We start from the raw sequence: 19157 nt of genomic DNA, 5'->3' as shown, positions 1-19157 counted from the left end.
CGTACACAACTAAAAATGTAAAGCCTATAAAGAAATATTCCTTTTACCTTTCTTTTGCGTGTTTCAAGTAGGGAACCATAGATTTTGTCTGTTAACTAGAAGTACATGAAAACATACAGGAAGCTTCTGTATCATAAACATTTTACCCATCATGCAGTGGCGGAACTAGAAAAAAAGGGCCACCCCGCAAAAAAATTTTTAGCCCCCCCCCCCCCCCCCCCCCCATATATATATATATATATATATATATATATATATATATATGTATATATATTTATCAAACTCGACATACGAACATAGGATATTCATTGTTGGCCTGTTCGGGCTTTTAAAAAAATTGTTTTTTTTTTCAATTAAAACAAATTACAACACCATGCCATGTGTGTAAGTGCATTAGTGGTGAAAATCAGTTTTATTCTATCTCTCCTATACGACCTCATAACCTAAAGTCGTTCAAAAGAATATAAATCATGAAAGCTTTGTATGTAAGTTATGGTGTCTCGTGTTATGTTTATTTTCATGTTTTTTTTTCGAATTTATATTATTCATTTTAAGTACATTTCCTATTGATACAATGTCATTTATATGTAAGTACTTAAAAAATGATAATAAAGAGAAGTAATTGCTTTTTAATTTGTTAAGTACAAATCTATTAAAAGGAGCTTATGAGCACCCTTATTTAACTATTTAAAAAAGGGAAATAAGTCATGGAAGTGGTTTGAACGTTTGCTTAGCTTTGATAAGTTTTATTGTAGGAGAAAGAGGACTTGGCTTTCACGGTGGTTTAAAAACAAAGGAAAAATATACAAGAGCGTGGGATGGTGTTTATAGAAGCTACGGTAAACTTTTTTACAAAACAACCATCAAGTCAAAAAAGCAAGGAAATTATTTTTTTTTAAATATAAAAAAATTATTTTGGTCGGATGTGGGCCCCTAAATGGCGTGCCCCCCCCCCCCCCCCCCCCCGCATTGCGGGGTCTGGCGGCACTGTAGTTCCGCCCCTGCCATCATGTCAGATTTTAAATAGTTTACCAGTAAAAATGTTTTTTTTTTAAATTGATACATGTATTCAATATTGATCGAGCTCAGTAAATAGTTTATACAGATAGCGCATTATTGTTTTAAAATAAATCTTTTTTTAAATTGTAATTGGTTGAGCACTAGCATCGTTTGAGATGATGAGAATCAGACATTTCGTGACGATCAATTAAAAACTCATTGCAAAATTCCAGAATAAATAACAAACCTTTTTTATTTCAAGATCCTTCTCTTTTATCAGCCGTCGCACGCAGCGATCACATCGGCAGTCTGTTGTGGTCTGTGGCTGACTCTGTAGAGCATAGCAGGGGAGACTATCAGTTTAAGCTAAATACAAAGATTTCGGCGATTATGGCCCTTGCATTAAAAAAAAACAGCTAAATTTTATTTATTTAATTCTACATCGGACATTTTTTTAACATTGCCTTTATCTAAAATAATATAGGCCTACACCGTTTTTATACTAGAATTTGGAAATAAAACTAGATGACGTCATCGTTTCCCATTCGTGTCCAAGTTACATGGGTCAGATGAAGTAGAGTCCATCTGTTTCAATGACATTGTTATACGTGGGGATAGTGGTCAGCTTCCCTAACTTGAGTAAGGCACCCATTAGAGATGAGTGGTCTCAGTGGCGTTTTACAGATTACATGCCTATCAAAGATGGGAAAATTAAGGCTACTGGAAAAGGTAGACTTTACTACGAGTATTAAATAAAATAGCTGTTTTAATAATAAAATACTGAAATCTGTAAAGGTGATCTTGTTAAAATCAGTTTAAATTGTAACTTAATGTAATAAATGTCTACCTGTCCATTGCTTTCTCCAGCCTGTTCCTCAGAAAGCTAAGACAAATACATATAAAGTACAAATTAGGCTTCTTAATTAAGTAGGATTGTTAAATTAATTAGCTAATCATCTTTCAATAATTACATAATGAATAAACTATATATACATATATACATGTATGTATGTATAAATGTATTCTTTGCTCACTACATTAAAAATTACATCTATTTTGAGTAGACCGTAAACAACTAAAAATGTATAGCCTATAAAGAAATATTCCTTCTACCTTTCTTTTGCCTGTTTCATTGAGGAAACCAAAGAGTCGGTCACTCAACTAAAAAGTACATGAAAACATATAAATGTAGATTGTGTATTAAGTACAACAGAATATATAAATAAACCAGTAGTGATCTCCCATAAACTTTCTCGAATATTCTCATATAACGTCTACAGGAGTTGGCAACTCGGGATATAGACATGATTTTTTACTCCATTTTTAATTACTTAACCTTTTTTAAAATATAATAGAATCTCGTAGAAAAAAGAACTGTGTACGAATTGAACGCCAAACAATATGTGTATTATAGTGCGGAATATTATTACTTTATAAATTCACATACGTTTATTTAGAGAAATCAGAAATAGCCTAAGTTACTACTTCCGGTCAACAGAAGCTACTCAAAATTTGATAGAAGGCAAAGAATTAGATCTTTTACTTATAAATGAAATTTAATTAATCTATCTGAAACAGTACCCAATTTATAGGCTTTTCGAAAAAAATTGAAAGACGAATAAGTTCCAGTTCCGTTTACCAGAAATCGCTGAAACGTTAATACAGAACTACAAATTTGATTTTTTTTTTGCACGATTACAATACTTCCTCTATACTTCGTATACGAGAAAGTAAAAACTGGGATGTTAAACTGGCACATGTTAAAAACATTTTACCCATTATATCACATTTTATATAGTTTACCAGTATTTTTTTTTAAATTGATACATGTATTCAATATTGATCAAGCTCAGTAAATAGTTTATAAAGATATCGCATTATTGTTTTAAATAAATCTATTTTAAATCGTTGTGGCCTGAGCACCAGCATCATTTGAGATGATGGGAAACAGACACTTCATGACGATCCATTAAAAAACTACTTGCAAAATTCAAGAATAAATGACAAACGTTTTATTTCAAGATCCTTCAAGTGCAGCCGTCGTCTGAAGCAACAACCACATTGGCAGTCTGCGGTGGTCAGTGGCTGAGGCTGTAAAGCATAGCAGGGGAGACTATCAGTTTAAGCAAAATACAAAGATTTCGGCCATTATTTCCCTTGCATTCTAAAAACAGCTAAAAAAATTTAATTCTACATTGGCATTTTTTTTAAATTGCCTTTATCTAAAATAATATAGGCCTACACCGTTTTTATACTAGAATATTTGGAAATAAAACTAGATGACGTCATCGTTTCCCATTCGTGTCCAAGTTACACTGGGGCAGATGAAGTAGAGTTTATCTGTTTCAATGACCTTGGTTTACGTGGAGATAGTGGTCAGTTTCCCTAATTGGATCAGGCACCCATCAGAGCTGGATGGACTCAGGGGCGTTTTACAGATTAGGTACCCATCAGAGATGAGTGGACTCAAGCCTTTATTCCTCTCTATTCTAAGATTTTAATAATGGTGTATTAACTATTTATAATCATTAATTAAACTGGCAAAAAGCATTTTTCTTCTAAAATATTTTGTAATTTTTCGCCATGGTGTCACCCCCCCCCCCCTCGCGACGCCTCTGGTATTAAGTACAACAGTGAGCATAAAAAACATGGCGTCGTGAGTGCACGTTCCCTTATAAAACTAAATGCAAAATTCAACACTAAATGAGGAACCTTGCCATTTTCCTTGTCCTTGTTCAGCAGTCGAACGGCGCAGCATACACATTGACATTCAGTGGTTTGGCCAAGTAACCCCTGATACAAAAGGAAGGAAAAAGTCTTGTAATTATACAAAATGAGGGAATGGAACAGGGTGGCCGGTGATACGTTTATAGAAGTGAAGTGTTTTACGGATTGTGAGTTATGTTAAATGCAGGTGTGTGGTTGTGTTCTTGACTTGTACAGCCGTCTGTTAAGAACATGTCTAACTGTGTGGTGTTTACCTAGGTGTGTTTGTGTTCGTCTAAATAATGTGTCTACACAACGCTACGTGTTATGACGTAGATGTACACACTAGCTCACTAATGATAAAGTAAGACATAGATTATAAAGGCACACGACTGTTTTAATGACATGCATCTCTACATTGTTATAGTATGAATGGACTATAAAGTGACACTAGTTTGATGACATGCATCTCTACATTGTTGTTGACATGGATGAATAAACTGGAATAAAATTGATAATTTCAGAATTCATAGTAAATAAATGTATTTACTTTGAGGGTTATTTTTTTTAAGTAGCGCGTATGTGTGGTATATCTTTAACAGTTATGCTACCATAGCGTATGTGTGGCAGTGGCGGAACTAGAAAAAAAGGGCCACCCCGCAAAAAAAAATTCTGGGCCCCAGAATATATATATATATATATATATATATATATATATATATATATATATATATATATATATATATATATATATATATATATATATATATATATATATATATATATATATATATATATATATATATATATATATACAAACACAGAATACAAACATTAGATACTCATTTCTGGCCTGATCGGGTTTTGAAAAAAAAATCTTTTCTTTTTCAATTTATACAAATTACAGCATATTATTATTATGTGTGTGAGCGCATTAGTCTGCTTCGTATTTTAATTAGGTTTAGAACTAGTTTGCGTTAATGCTGCCTATCCTCTACTTTGCAGACGGTCAAAAGAATATAAAACATGAAAGCTTTGTATGTGTAATGGTTTCTCGTGTTATGTTTATTTTTATGTTATTTTGTATTTATATTATTTGTTTTAAATATATATCTTTTTTATGCTCTAATTTTTAGTATATATTTTTTTAAAAATAATACTTAAGAGAAGTAATTGCTTTTTAATTTGTTTAGTACAAATATATTAAAAGGAGCTTAAGAGCAGCCCTTTTTAACTATTTAAAAAAGGGAAATAAGCCACGGAAGTGTTTTGAACGTTAGCCTATCTTTCACACTACAGCTCAGGCATATATATTTTTTTACGCAACAGCATGTGTTAGCTACTGTATAACATCACTACTGTAGTAGATCTATAGTAGATGTTGTAAAAGCTTTTACCGTCAAGTAAAAAATGAAAGAAAATTATTTTTTTTTAACTATAAAAAATTTATTATGGTCGGCTATGGGCCCCTAAATGGCGTGGGCCCCCCCGCATTGCGGGGTCTGGCGGCACTGTAGTTCCGCCCCTGATGTGTGGTATTTATGAGTTATGCTACCGTATTAAACTGAGGAATCCTTTGTGTATTTTTCGATTACCACGTAATGACAAGGAAGAGCCAATTTGTTTTTGCCCTTATAAAAAAATATGTTAAGTTACCGAAAATATATAAAAAGTCAAATTTATCCCAAAAAATCTCTCCTTTATAACAAAATATTTGAATAGCATAGCAAACTATTTTTAAAATATATAATGAAACATTCGAGACTTTCTCACGGTGTAGTTTATTAAGAGCCGTTCACACTTTTATATTATACGTAAACAATATGATTGGAGAGTATTTGCTAGTTTTTTTTTCGCTTGCTAGAGTATGATTGTGTAGTGTGTTTGACGCGTTAAGTACAGAATAGTGTTGTAGAAAAGACATGGGGATCAGGTGATTGCTGGCAGGGAAACAAGAAGCATTGATGCTAGTGTAGACGATAAAGAAAAGGTTCTAAGAATTAGTCATGCGTACTGCAAATAAAAGTTGTGTAGGAACATTAATCCTCAAGGTGTGATATTCATGGATGGAGAAATTGTCAATGCCGGATACATGCAGTCTAAAGATTTGGTTGTAGAGTTCGTCAGATAAAGTTCAGAAACCAACCATCCATCTCACTATGGGTCATTGCGGCCAGACTGTTCATTTCGGGTGTAGGGAATCAATTCAAAGATCTTAAATAAAAAAGCCTACTATGTTAGTATACAGAGCTTTGGGTAGAATCTTGTAGTGTGTATATGGGGGGAAATGGGTCTGGGTTATGGTGAGTTTTGGGTCAGGGTCGAGTTTCACGATTAGTTTTATACGTGTCTTAAAAATGGGGGGGGGGGGGGGGGGGGTGGGGGGGGTCTTAAGTCTGATACACCACATACACACTTTTGTGGAAGTTACCTAAGCCGTTATGTCCCATGGACATAGAAAGGTGTCTATGTTGATTCAGCCGTTAAAACTATTGTAAGTTTAAAATATATAAACTAGAAAGTAGACATGTACTAAAACGGTTCGCAAAAAAACGGTGTTAAATGTACTCACAAAGGCTATGTTCCCCATTACTGTAAGGTTTGTTGGTAGCGGCTACGGACGAGGGCTTGTTGTGTAAGGATAAAGATGACAAGTTAAATGAAGGTTTGAACACTGCCTTGAATCGTGTTTGGAGTTGAATGAAAGTTCGGTCGTAACGAGGGAAGGGGGGTAGCGGGCGAGCCGTTCACATTCGTGAATTGTGTTTTGAATATTGTGACGATCTGAGTTCAGTTCAAGACAGCTGTTCCTGGTTTGTGTATCTGTATGTTAGAGATCCTGAAAAATGTTAGTTCTAGTCAACTGTATGCTGCCACACATAAATGTTCCTGCTACACCAAATTAATTAGCCGGTTGATTGCTAAATAATTAGTATATCTATTGCTAAATAATTAGTCGATTGATTCCTAATTAATAAGTCAATTGATTGCTAAATAATTAGTCTGTTGAGTTGATTGTTACATAATTATCTCGTTTCAGAAAAAAAAATTTGATCAACTTATAAATTTATTTTATAAAAATATACGGCTAAAACATATTTTTTTTAGTCGACATAGTATTGTTTACTATTTTATTTTTATTTTACCAGTAGAAATTGAAGGATGATATATTTTCATTTAAAATGTAATATTTCTTGTAGTTAAGGGCCTACATCTGTTTTGTTCTGATTCTCTCCTTTGTCTCGCTTGTTTATGATGCAGTATCTTCCATCAATCTTACACATACATATTCATCACAAAAATCTTGCTTCCTCCTACCGCTTTCAATCGGTGTTTCTTCGATACTTTTCTCCGGGGGAGGGGGAACTTGATATATTTGGGGGTGAGGGGTGGGGGGTGCGGACACTGGTAAAAGTATATGTTTTCTACATAAATTCCATTTCGTTCACGCGGAGGTAGATAGACTTTCTCCGAAGAGATGCCTGGAAGAAACTCTGCCTACAATATACCACACGGCATCTGAAATCACTGTAATTAACGTTTAATTATTGAACGTCCTCAACAGCTAGGAAATTTTCCCCATGAATCATCGCGCTAAAATAAATCTGAAGTCTTCCATATTTACAGATAATTATCTGAGCTTTACCCCATTGTCCCTAAATTAATCCCGCCAAATTTACCGTGAACGTCTGCTAACGAAACCAGGTCAAGGTTCTTCGTGTTGACTTACAGACGTGTCGCTGCCTCGTTTTTTTTTTTAAAGTAGGTTATAGTTTTACTGTGTAGTGATGTTGTTGTACTTCCCTAATGTTGCTGTGTCGCCACATCATCACCTGACACGACACACCAACCAACACATCATCACCTGACACGCCAACCACCACATCAAAACCTGACACGACACACCATCCACCACATCAACACCTGACACGACACACCAACCACCACATCATCACCTGACACACCAACAAACACATCATCACCTGACACGACACACCAACCACCACATCAACACCTGACACATCAACCACCACATCATCACCTAACACACCAACCACCACATCATCACCTGACACACCAACCACCACATCAACACCTGACACGACACACCAACCACCACATCATCACCTGACACACCAACCACCACATCATCACCTGACACGACACACCAACTACCACATCATCACCTGACACACGAACCACCACATCATCACCTGACACACCAACCACCACATCATCACCTGACACGATACACCAACCACCACATCATCACCTGACACACCAACCACCACATCATCACCTGACACGACACACCAACTACCACATCATCACCTGACACACGAACCACCACATCATCACCTGACACACCAACCACCACATCATCACCTGACACGACACACCAACCACCACATCATCACCTGACACACCAACAAACACATCATCACCTGACACGACACACCAACCACCACATCATCACCTGACACCCCAACCACCACATCAACACCTGACACACTAACCACCACATCAACACCTGACACGACACATCAACTACCACATCATCACCTGACACACGAACCACCACATCAACACCTGACACACCAACCACCACATCATCACCTGACACACCAACCACCACATCATCACCTGACACACCAACCACCACATCATCACCTGACACACCAACCACCACATCATCACCTGACACACCAACCACCACATCATCACCTGACACACGAACCACCACATCATCACCTGGCACACCAACCACCACATCATCACCTGACACACCAACCACCACATCAAAACCTGACACGACACACCATCCACCACATCAACACCTGACACGACACACCAACCACCACATCAACACCTGACACACCAACCACTACATCATCACCTGACACGACACACCATCCACCACATCAACACCTGACACGACACACCAACCACCACATCATCACCTGACACACCAACCACCACATCATCACCTGACACACCAACCACCACATCATCACCTGACACGACACACCAACCACCACAGCATCACACGACACACCAACCACCACATCATCACCTGACACACGAACCACTAAGAAATCCGGTAAATTTAAAAAGTTGAACTAATATCTTCCGCCTGAAGTGACTTGGGTGTGAAACCACGCAACACACATCCTGTTGAGTCGCTGAAGCCGAGGACCTTTTTATTTCTCGGAAACGAAAGGAACAGCTGTTCTTTATATCTATTTACAACTTGTATAGTGTGAACATAGCTGTTGTCGCTACTTGTATAACCTACACGGATCATGTAAGTTACGGCTTTCTATGTACTACTTGTTAATCTTTGCTGCCGTTTTATTTCCGCTGTTGTTAATGTGTTTGTTTACTAGGTCTCTTATCGTGTTCAGTTCAATGAATGCTGGATTAGGTTTAGAGTTGGGTTTAGAATTAGTTTAATTTTAATGTTTAGAATTAGTGTTAAAAGACAGGAGTGGTAATGGCGAGGGTTAGGACTTGGGTCAGGTATCGTGCTTGTAAACTATTGCATCTAAAGTATCGAATACGTTCGTCTTTTTGTCGATCCTACACTACACATGAATCAGCGGGGTATTTGTGAATATTTGTGACATATTGTTTGCTGACTAAAGTGTATGTCTAGCTGACCGTTTGATGCTACATACATCCCATACTAAACATAGTTTCAACAAGTCTACTGAGACAATTGTAGGCTCTCCTACTGTCTTAAAGCTAGTCGAGTCTAGACCTACAGGAATATTGCGAATTATTAATTAAAACTTTCCTCACTCGACCAAAAAAAAACTACGACCTTTTCCTTATACGCTTAGGTTACTCAGCGGTTCTAGAAATATAAAAACCATATGTTCTAGATATCACCTCGATTACGACGATTCGGTTCCTGGAATATTTTACGACAAAATCCACCCCCCACCCCCCTCGTGTTTAGGAAAACCCACCTTTCCTAGTTTTTTATTTGCTTGAACCAAGTTTTTAAAAAGTTTAACCATAAAGTCGAGTATTTTAAAAAGTTAAAATTAATGACAAAATGTAACTGAAGATGTTTCATTCCATGTGGAATTTCTGTGTGTACAAATGTGACAGACTCAGGAAATGTTTTCTTTTAGTACACACTGAACACACGTTAGTACACACAATACACGTTAGTACACACAAAACATACGTTAGTACACGCAAAACATACGTTAGTACACACAATACACGTTAGTACACACAAAACATACGTTAGTACACACAATACACGTTAGTACACACAGAACATACGTTAGTACACACAATACACGTTAGTACACACAAAACATACGTTAGTAGACACAAAACATACGTTAGTACACACAAAACATACGCTAGAACACACAAAAGACTCGCCGACACACGTCTATTAGATAGCTGAGTGTGTTGGTAGTTTATCCGAGTCGACACACCATGACCTAGATAACCGACGACCCAGAAAAAAAATTGAAGTTTCAGTTTCGGATTTGTTTGTGTGTGCTTGTAGGCCCTGTGTGCTTGTGTGTGATTCAGTCACATATGGCTATAGACGTGTCAAATTCTTTCTAATTGAAGGATTATGAACTAACTCATCTGTATATCAAACCACATTAAAAAGTAGGGTTTTTTTTCAACGCACATTTAGACCTTGATCTAAATCTAGATCTACATTCATCAACGTTGTAATAATACAAGATTATGACGAAAATAAATTGTATTTTGTTGGTTCTCATTTACAGAAACATTTTTTAAATAGTTTTACTTGTAACTTGATATTTAGTACTACTTACAAGTGGGTTATATAAAAACTTTGATTCAAAAGATATGCAATTAGATTCTATCTCAATTTGAATCTATCATGTGATACTTGATGCGTCATTCTGGTTCTTTAGCTGACATACTGACAATATAAAACAGCGGGAGGTGCGTTTCACACTGTGGGTTAAGTGACGCTAAAAATATCGTTTTGTTTTCCTGGAATTTTTAGTTTTTGCTATAAAACTTTAATTCAGGTTTTTACTTTCCAACTTTTCTAGTAATCAGACATAGAGGGGCTACAATTGTTTTTTTCTTTTCTTTACAGTCATCGGGGGATTAGAGGATTAGGACCAATGTCCAGAAACACACGCAACACGTGACATGTAGGAGCACGTGCATCAGCTGTGTAAAGATGTAAGTTAACCCCCCCCCACCCGTTCTATGATTCACTATGACGACACGTGACCTGCTCATTGCCACAGTGGTTCTCACTCTGTACTCACACTGGGGACGTGGGGACATTCCGTGGTGCTCACTGGTGGAAGAAGGGGCGTCTCTCAAGGTGGACTGTAGCGGTCAAACTGGGGGCAATACGTAAGGCTATTTTTATTTTTGACAAATATATATATATATATATATATATATATATATATATATATATATATATATATATATATATATATATATATATGTAGATATGTAGATATACATATATGTATGGATACGGATAGAGATATTCATAATTTTCTTTTAAATACTACGTATCACAATATATATATTGATAGATATACAGATATAGATAGAGATAGAGATAGAGATGGTAGAGAAAGAGATGATATAGATATAGATATAGATATAGATATAGATATAGATATAGATATAGATATAGATATAGATATAGATATAGATATAGATATAGATATAGATATAGATATAGATATAGATATAGATATAGATATAGATGTAGATGTAGATGTAGATGTAGATGTAGATGGAGATGGAGATGGAGATGGAGATGGAGATGGAGATATAGATATATAGATATAGATACATATCTAGATATAGGTATTAATATTGATAGAGATAGATATTGATAGAGATAAAGATAAAGATCTTAGTTTATTTTTTAATTCTACTTATCACAATATATGAAATGCAATCCTTTATACTTTAAACCAACTCAGCAATGTAAACAGCTGTACACATCATGTTACTGAGTGAGTTTACTACCAGTGACGTTTATGTTTTCACTGGCACATGAAAATACAATTTTCTTTAATTCCTTATTTAGAAATGTTACAATAGAGATTTTAAAAATTCAATTTTAATGTTGGTAGATCGTCTAATTTATGAAATATTTTACAAAATAACGAATCTTGTAAATATGTTTTATTTCAGCTACATTGTCTGGGAAATGGAGAGAGATGGAAATTTTGAGTCCATCAGCCGCTGTTCAACTATTGTGTCTAAATGTGACTCTAGCAAGGCCGGTATCTCTGTTAGTAACTTCCCCGTGGGAGGGAGATTCAACAGCAGCATGACGATCAGAACGGTGACGTCATATTTCAGGGATTCTAAAATTAGCTGCGGAGTTTGGGACGGGAAGAGCGGCCAAAAGCACAACATTGTGTTGTGCAAGATGGCGGTGTTCAGGCTGGGTGACGCCATTCACTGCAGCGCCACCTACAACCCTACGGACGACAACGCCGTTCTAGAATGCGTCAGTCAGAATGTGTTCCCGGGGTTATCCTGCCGGATGTTTGAAAAAATTGACCGTCATCTGACACAAAAAAACGTTTCTATGAGTTCAAGGATTTCCAACAAGGGAGGTCAAGTTCAAGGTTCCTGCCACACTGTCGTAAACATCCGCAGACCTGGACAATACAACTACGACTTTTCAGTATCCGTCACTACCAACTCAAACACCTCTACGGAAGAGCGAGCGTTAAAAACTGTGTTGAAGTCCACGGTCCTCGACATACCTTACCCACCTAAAGTCAAAGTCCTGCACGACAAAGTTTTCCTATGCTCACAGAAATCTGTTCAAACCAGGATGACATGCTCCGTGAAGTGGTTAAAAACGGTGCCAGAATTTAACTTAACACTAGCGGGGAAAACTTTGCCGACATTGACGCCAACGTGGAAATATGATGAAAAAGACGAGTACAAAATCTACACGGCCGTCGGTGAGTTCTCGGTGGTCCGCTCGAGTAAAGATGCAATGTTAGCTTGTGATGTGATGTATGTGGACGGTGGGGTCCGGAAGGTTGTTAATGACACCAAACGCTTGCAGGTGAGCTGGGCACCGGAGACGGCGCCCAGGTTCAAGGTCAACGATTCTATCGTGTTAAACGGTTTCATCGAGACCAGTAAAGATGACGTCATCAGCATCGTCTGCTTGGTAAATGGAGGTCAGCCGGATGTTTATGTTTTAAATATTTCATGCGCGGACAGAAACGGAAGTGTTTTTCATTCAGCGAGTAGTATCTCTAGTTCTGTGAGCGTGGTAGCTTTATCAGACAGATTCCTGGGGGAGGGGTCTTGCACGTGCACCGCTGAGCACGAGACCAACTGCCCTCAGCTGAGCTCACGTCTGTTCGTCTTTGTGGACAGGCCCGCCCCACGGTCATCACGTGGTTACCGCGACGTCCTCAGCGGTATGACCCCTGTGTACTACGTCATCTTTGCCACCCTGGTCCTACTGGTGGTGCCTTTCATCATCGCGTTCGGCGTCTTCCTCGCCCGCCACGGCCACGGGCTCTACGCCGTGTACCAGAGCAAGTACAGAAACGTCAACATGGCTCTCACTCGGTCACCTGCGCCCAGGGATCAAGACCAACCGCCGCCCGTCCCCGGGCCGAGAATACCCCCGCGGGTCGCCAATAACGGCGCCTCTGAGCACACCGCCCTGAACAATTCTACCGACGACTCTGAGGGCTGGGAGGAGGATAATATTTCAATCTCTCTTAAGGCTAATCCGCGGGAAGTCGTTGTGTCTAATGACGTCAGCTCGGCTATTTATAACCCGAATGAAGATTATCTAGAACCCCTGCCTCTACGAACACAACCCATCCCCCCTCCACTTCCCACATCCATCAATTCACAAATCCCCCCTCCCCCACCCATCCAAACACAAATCCCTCCTCCCCTACCCCCACCCATCCAAACACAAAACCCCCCTCCCCTCCCCCCACCCATCCAAACACAAATCCCCCCTCCCCTCCCCCCACCCATCCAAACACAAATCCCCCCTCCCCTCCCCCCACCCATCCAACCCCCCGTCCACTCGCGTCTTCCATCACCCACAACCCCTCCAGTACCCCCCCCTCCCATTGTCCACCCCACCCCCTCTCCCCCCGAGAAACGAATCCTTCTCAACCTCCCCAATCGTGTACACCACTGTACTTCCCCATCAGCCTACCACATCCCACGACAACAACGATTCCAGCCACACCCCCCTCAAGACCGACACCCCACCGCCTTTACCTCCCCGACCCCCGGGTCCTCGTCACCAGCCAGAAAGCCCACGTGACTCGCTGGTCGCCTTGACCCAGACACTCCTCGGGAGTGACGACGAAGGGGGCGCCAGTCCCTGCAGTAGTGTGGGGCTCAGCACGCCCCCCGCGCGACGCCTTCAGCGTAACGGCAGTTTAAAATCTTTAAACGGAAACGAAGACAGTCTAACCGCATTAATGCTCACTTCGTCTAAAATAAATTCCAATCACGTTCATTAGCGTGAATCCATCACGTGACCTATTAAACTATAGAACAAAACAAAGCTGTTGACGGGTGGAACTAATCTGAAGCCTGACAATGACAAAAATACAATTCTTGTACGCCAACTGACCGGAAGTAGCCAAAGAAAAAACTAGAGCTTCACAAAACCAAAGACCTTTATGAAGTGTGATGTGGTCAAAGCGTAGAGACCACCATCATTCACCCAGAATATTGGGTTCAGTTACCGACTTGAGCCCTTAGCACAATCCACTCAGCTCTAATGAGTACCTGGCATGATTCTGCAAACCTACCGTAGCCCCAACCAGCTGGGATCTGTATATGAAACAAGTCATAGTGCATACCGTCCTTTCATAAGCCGGAGCCAACCACACAGATTGACTCTACTTCACCTAAACTGTTAAACCATCAAGTGTTAAAATCTACTTTCAAGTGATGAAAAAAAGAAAGTATTAAAGTCCAACTGTTGATAGTACTGTTGAAACTAATGTTGATACTACTGTTGGTACTACTGTTGGTACTACTGTTGATATTGCTGTTTATACTACTGTTGATATTGCTGTTGATACAACTGTTGATACAACTGTTGATACTACTGTTGGTACAACTGTTGATACAACTGTTGCTACAACTGTTGGTACAATTGTTGATACAACTGTTGATACTACTGTTGCTACAACTGTTGCTACAACTGTTGGTACAATTGTTGATACAACTGTTGATACTACTGTTGCTACAACTGTTGCTACAACTGTTGGTACAATTGTTGATACAACTGTTGATACAACTGATGATACTTTTGGTATCTAAACACACAAACTTTGTCAGAAAGTCAAATCCACTATGTCACGTGGCAAACTGTGATTGTGTTTTGTGTTGAAATATATTAAAACTAAAGTATCTAAGGACTGAACAGATATTTGTGTATGAAATCTCAGTATTTTACGAGAGAAGATTGTCTGCAGTATTGTGTAGATGTAAAGATTATAATTGTATCCGTAATTTCTTAATTTCTAGACATGTGAAGTTTTATACTTAACATTTTACTTGTGGTTTTTATAAATACAAAGAATGAAGTCAAGTTAAAAATTGGACTAACGAAAATTATTATTTTTTAAATGAATAAAGACGAAACAAGAAAACTTTGTTTCTATTTTTAAACTACCAGTTTGGGCTTCCAATTGTACTCTTGCTAGCAAATTTTAAATACAAAAATGCTGAGTCAGAACTCTTCTAAACCCGGACACAATGTCGAGAGATTATTTCTAGAAATTCTCGACTTTTAAAACTCCCAGCACAGTATAAGCTGTTTTACAACATCCATGCTTTCTGTCTTCTGCCACTTATTTCTCATTCCATCCGTTCTTTCATCTCCGTTCTTTCATCTCCGTTCTTTCATCTCCGTTCGCCTTCAGCTCTTTATTACAATGCTGCATGGTGTTAGCTGATGACGTCATGGGATAGATCTTTCGACATGCAGAAACTATCAGAACCCATCCAAAACCATCCACTTTATCCAGTGGCGTAGCGAGGTCGGGTGTCACCCGGTGCGGCACTTAATGGTGAGTAGTATAGTAGGTCCCCTTTGGGTCGAAAGAGGAGGAGGAGGCGAGGGGGAGGAGGAGGAGGCGGCGAGGGGGAGGAGGAGGAGGAGGAGGGACAATTGTTGATTATGAGGAGGAGGCGGAGGAGGGACAATTGTTGATTATTTTGACCGTTATTGATTGATTTTTGCCCACCTGTTGCATATGTTGACCGTTATTGATTGATTCTTGACCACCTGTTGATTGTTTTTACCCGTTATTGATTGATTTTTGACCACCTGTTGATTTGTGTCCCTGTTTTTTGACCAACTATTGATTTTTTAGCCCGTTGTTGATTGTTCATTAACCAACTGTTGATTGTTTTGACTAGTAGGGTATTGTTTTGATCGGTATGTTGACCATTTGACCACTTGTTGGTCAGATGTTGTTTTACATTGTTTTATTAACGGTTATCATAGAGGAGGAGGAGGTTATTGTTTTGATCAATTGATCGATATATTGACCAGTTGACCAACTGACCAGTTGTTGCTCAGATGTTGTTTTACATTGTTTTATTAACGGTTATCATGGAGGAGGAGGGTATTGTTTTTTCCATGAGTTATCCAGTTGTTGACCAATTGACCCCTTGAGCTATTGTTTTATTAATGGTTAAATAATAATGTTATACATTTGTTGACCAGTTGACCAACTGACCAGTTGTTGACCAGATGATCAGTTAGTTTATCGATTGTTGCCCACTTGACCAGTTGTTGGTTGTTTTTATTGACCTGTGTTAGTTGACCACTTGGATTTAAATTTTTGTCTTATTTACACCCTTTGTACTAAATATAGTTTTGTAGAAATAGGTCATGACCTCATGACGAAGCAGGTGCTGTCTGTGTGAGCATGTCCTTTTGTGTTTGACGCGACTCGCGCGCTCGCGCGCTTTGTCTACCCCGACCCATTCGTTATGGTCTATTGTTAGGCTAGCTATATTGAATAGGGCTGGTCTGGTCTTATCCCAGTTGTTAGTGTTTTTAAAAACATTGATATTTTTCTAAGATAGTGACCAGGGTCAGACATCAAAGAGTATATTAATCAATTATTGTTAACAATTTAAAAAGTAATTTAGGATACCAATGGTTTAACAGAAATTACACTAAATACCTTTGATTATGTTTTTGTTTTAGTTTCAAAGTCGGTTATGTTTCAAAGCTCAAGTTTTGTAAATTTCTTTTGAGACTATGTTGTAATCACTACGTTTTTCTTGTTTTATTTATTTATTTATTTATTTATTTATTATTTTTTTTTTTTTTTTTTTCACCACCTTTTAATTTTAAGGTTCTATAATTCTACCATATTGACTTCCACTTAAAATATATGTTTAAATACGTTTTGTTTATATTTTTATAATTTTCTAAAAAATATTAATATAGAAGATAAACAAATAAAATTTTGTTTCTGTGACCTCGGCATATGAAGAGCTAGTGTGTTCATCACTATACGCACCCGGCTTTATTTTCCCTAACGTTAGTTAGGAACCCATCAGTACTCTGAGAACTTCTATTGATTTGGACCGGAATTCTACTCTTCCATGTCTATAGAATGGGACTTCTGTGACAGTGGGGAGGGAGTGGGCTGGTTCACCCCTAAACTAATCCACGACCACAACGATACATCTTTCATCTTTTATAGTTTTTAATTGTCCCCCTTTAAGCATTCTCAAGGACGAGAACGCAGTGACATACATTACCATATCGACAATGGAACGATGTAGCCCCGCGCGTTTATTGTTTACATTTAAAAACGAGTGACGCGTGCGCTGCTCGCGTTTTCCCTAATAGAGCAACGAAGGTAGAATCCGATGTTCTATAATTAGAACAGTCTTGTTTACTTTCACAAATAGCTTCACATAAATTTTAGGATCCCAATGGTTTAACTGAGGACTGATACGGATTTACAATAGTGATCTTTTTGACTTGAACTTTTTTAATTTAAGAAGGTTTACTTATACATAATTCAATACGTCTAATTACAATTTTATTTTTTGCAACTTATTTTATTTAGTTTTTCTATATCTTGCATTATCAGCTCAATTTTTTGACCAGCTTAGTAAATTTTGCTTTTAGATTATAAATTAAAAGTTTAAAAACGTTATAGTAGTTCGTATCAAATGAGACAGCGTTTAAATGCGTACATTTAAATTTCACCAAAATAACGACGTAAAAACTAAATACGGTATGCCTTTTTATAAATTAAAAGTTTAAAAAACGTTATATTAGTTCGTGTCAAATGAGACAACGTTTAACATGTCTACATTTAAATTTCACCAAAATAACAACGTAAAAACTAAATACGGTATGCCTTTAGCATACATATCCTTCAATCAAATCACTTTTTAAGTACAAATCAATAATTTTGATTGATTAATGATCTTGGCGAGTTATTTTTATCAGTCATTCTAAACATCAAATAGGGTAATCTAACACAAGACGAGTACTTTGTTGAAATTAATTCAAAGGAGAAAACCCTAAAAATATTTACTAATGTACCGCTGGTGTAATCTTTACAAGCTTGCAAAACATACACGCGTCATTCATTCTAGCATTTTTAAGTCTCACAATCGCGCGCGCCCAAATTCCATTGAATACCCCGAGGACAATACCCATTGTATGGGTAGCTGAGCGGCGGACAATAGGCTTTGAAAACCCCAAAGCGCATGGGCGGTTAGAAAATAAAGCGAGGTATCTTTTCCGCGGAGCGAGAAACAGGTGAAATAAAAGAAAGTCGGTTTTTGTATTTTAAGTCTCAATCAGGGTGGCGCGATTTTTTTTTTTTCTTTGTATCCGTGTTGTAAACAAAAAGTATGAGGAGAAAGGGCAATGACCTACCCTCCGTGTGTTCCATGATGGCAAACACAATTCTAAATGTGTATTTGTTAGGTTTTAGGAGCGATATATTTTCTACTTGTTTCTTCCTTGTGACGGTATTAGCAGGGGAGACGATTCGTTTTGAGCTACCCTTCAAGCATTTACTAAATCACCGCTCACAACATTAGCGACGCGTACATGTAAAGGGTATTAATTAGTTTACACAGCGACTTGTCTTACTTGTTCGGTAAAGGGAGAGAACGCGAGGCATAAATTAGCATGCCACCTATGAAGGCGTCTGTCGTTTTCTTTGCATAAAAGAGTTTTTTTTTTTTTTTTTTTTTTAAACCGTGTCACCATCCCATTGTCACTTTCGCAGCGGCTTTTATTTTTAGCTCGAAGAAATTTATTTTTTAACTTCACGTTGAGTCATTTTTTTATTTTTATTTTTATTTTTTTATTTTTATTTTTTTATTTTTATTTTATTATTTTTTTTTTTATTTTTATTTATTTATTTTTTTTTAAACGCGTATTTGTTACG

This window comes from Physella acuta, unplaced genomic scaffold (genome assembly GCF_028476545.2).
Source record: "Physella acuta isolate Inbredline_101_S28 unplaced genomic scaffold, ASM2847654v3 ptg000065l, whole genome shotgun sequence".
In the NCBI taxonomy this organism is placed as follows: Eukaryota; Metazoa; Mollusca; class Gastropoda; family Physidae; genus Physella; species Physella acuta.
The sequence above is the reverse complement of the archived record's forward strand: the minus strand, read 5'-3'. Positions refer to the sequence as shown.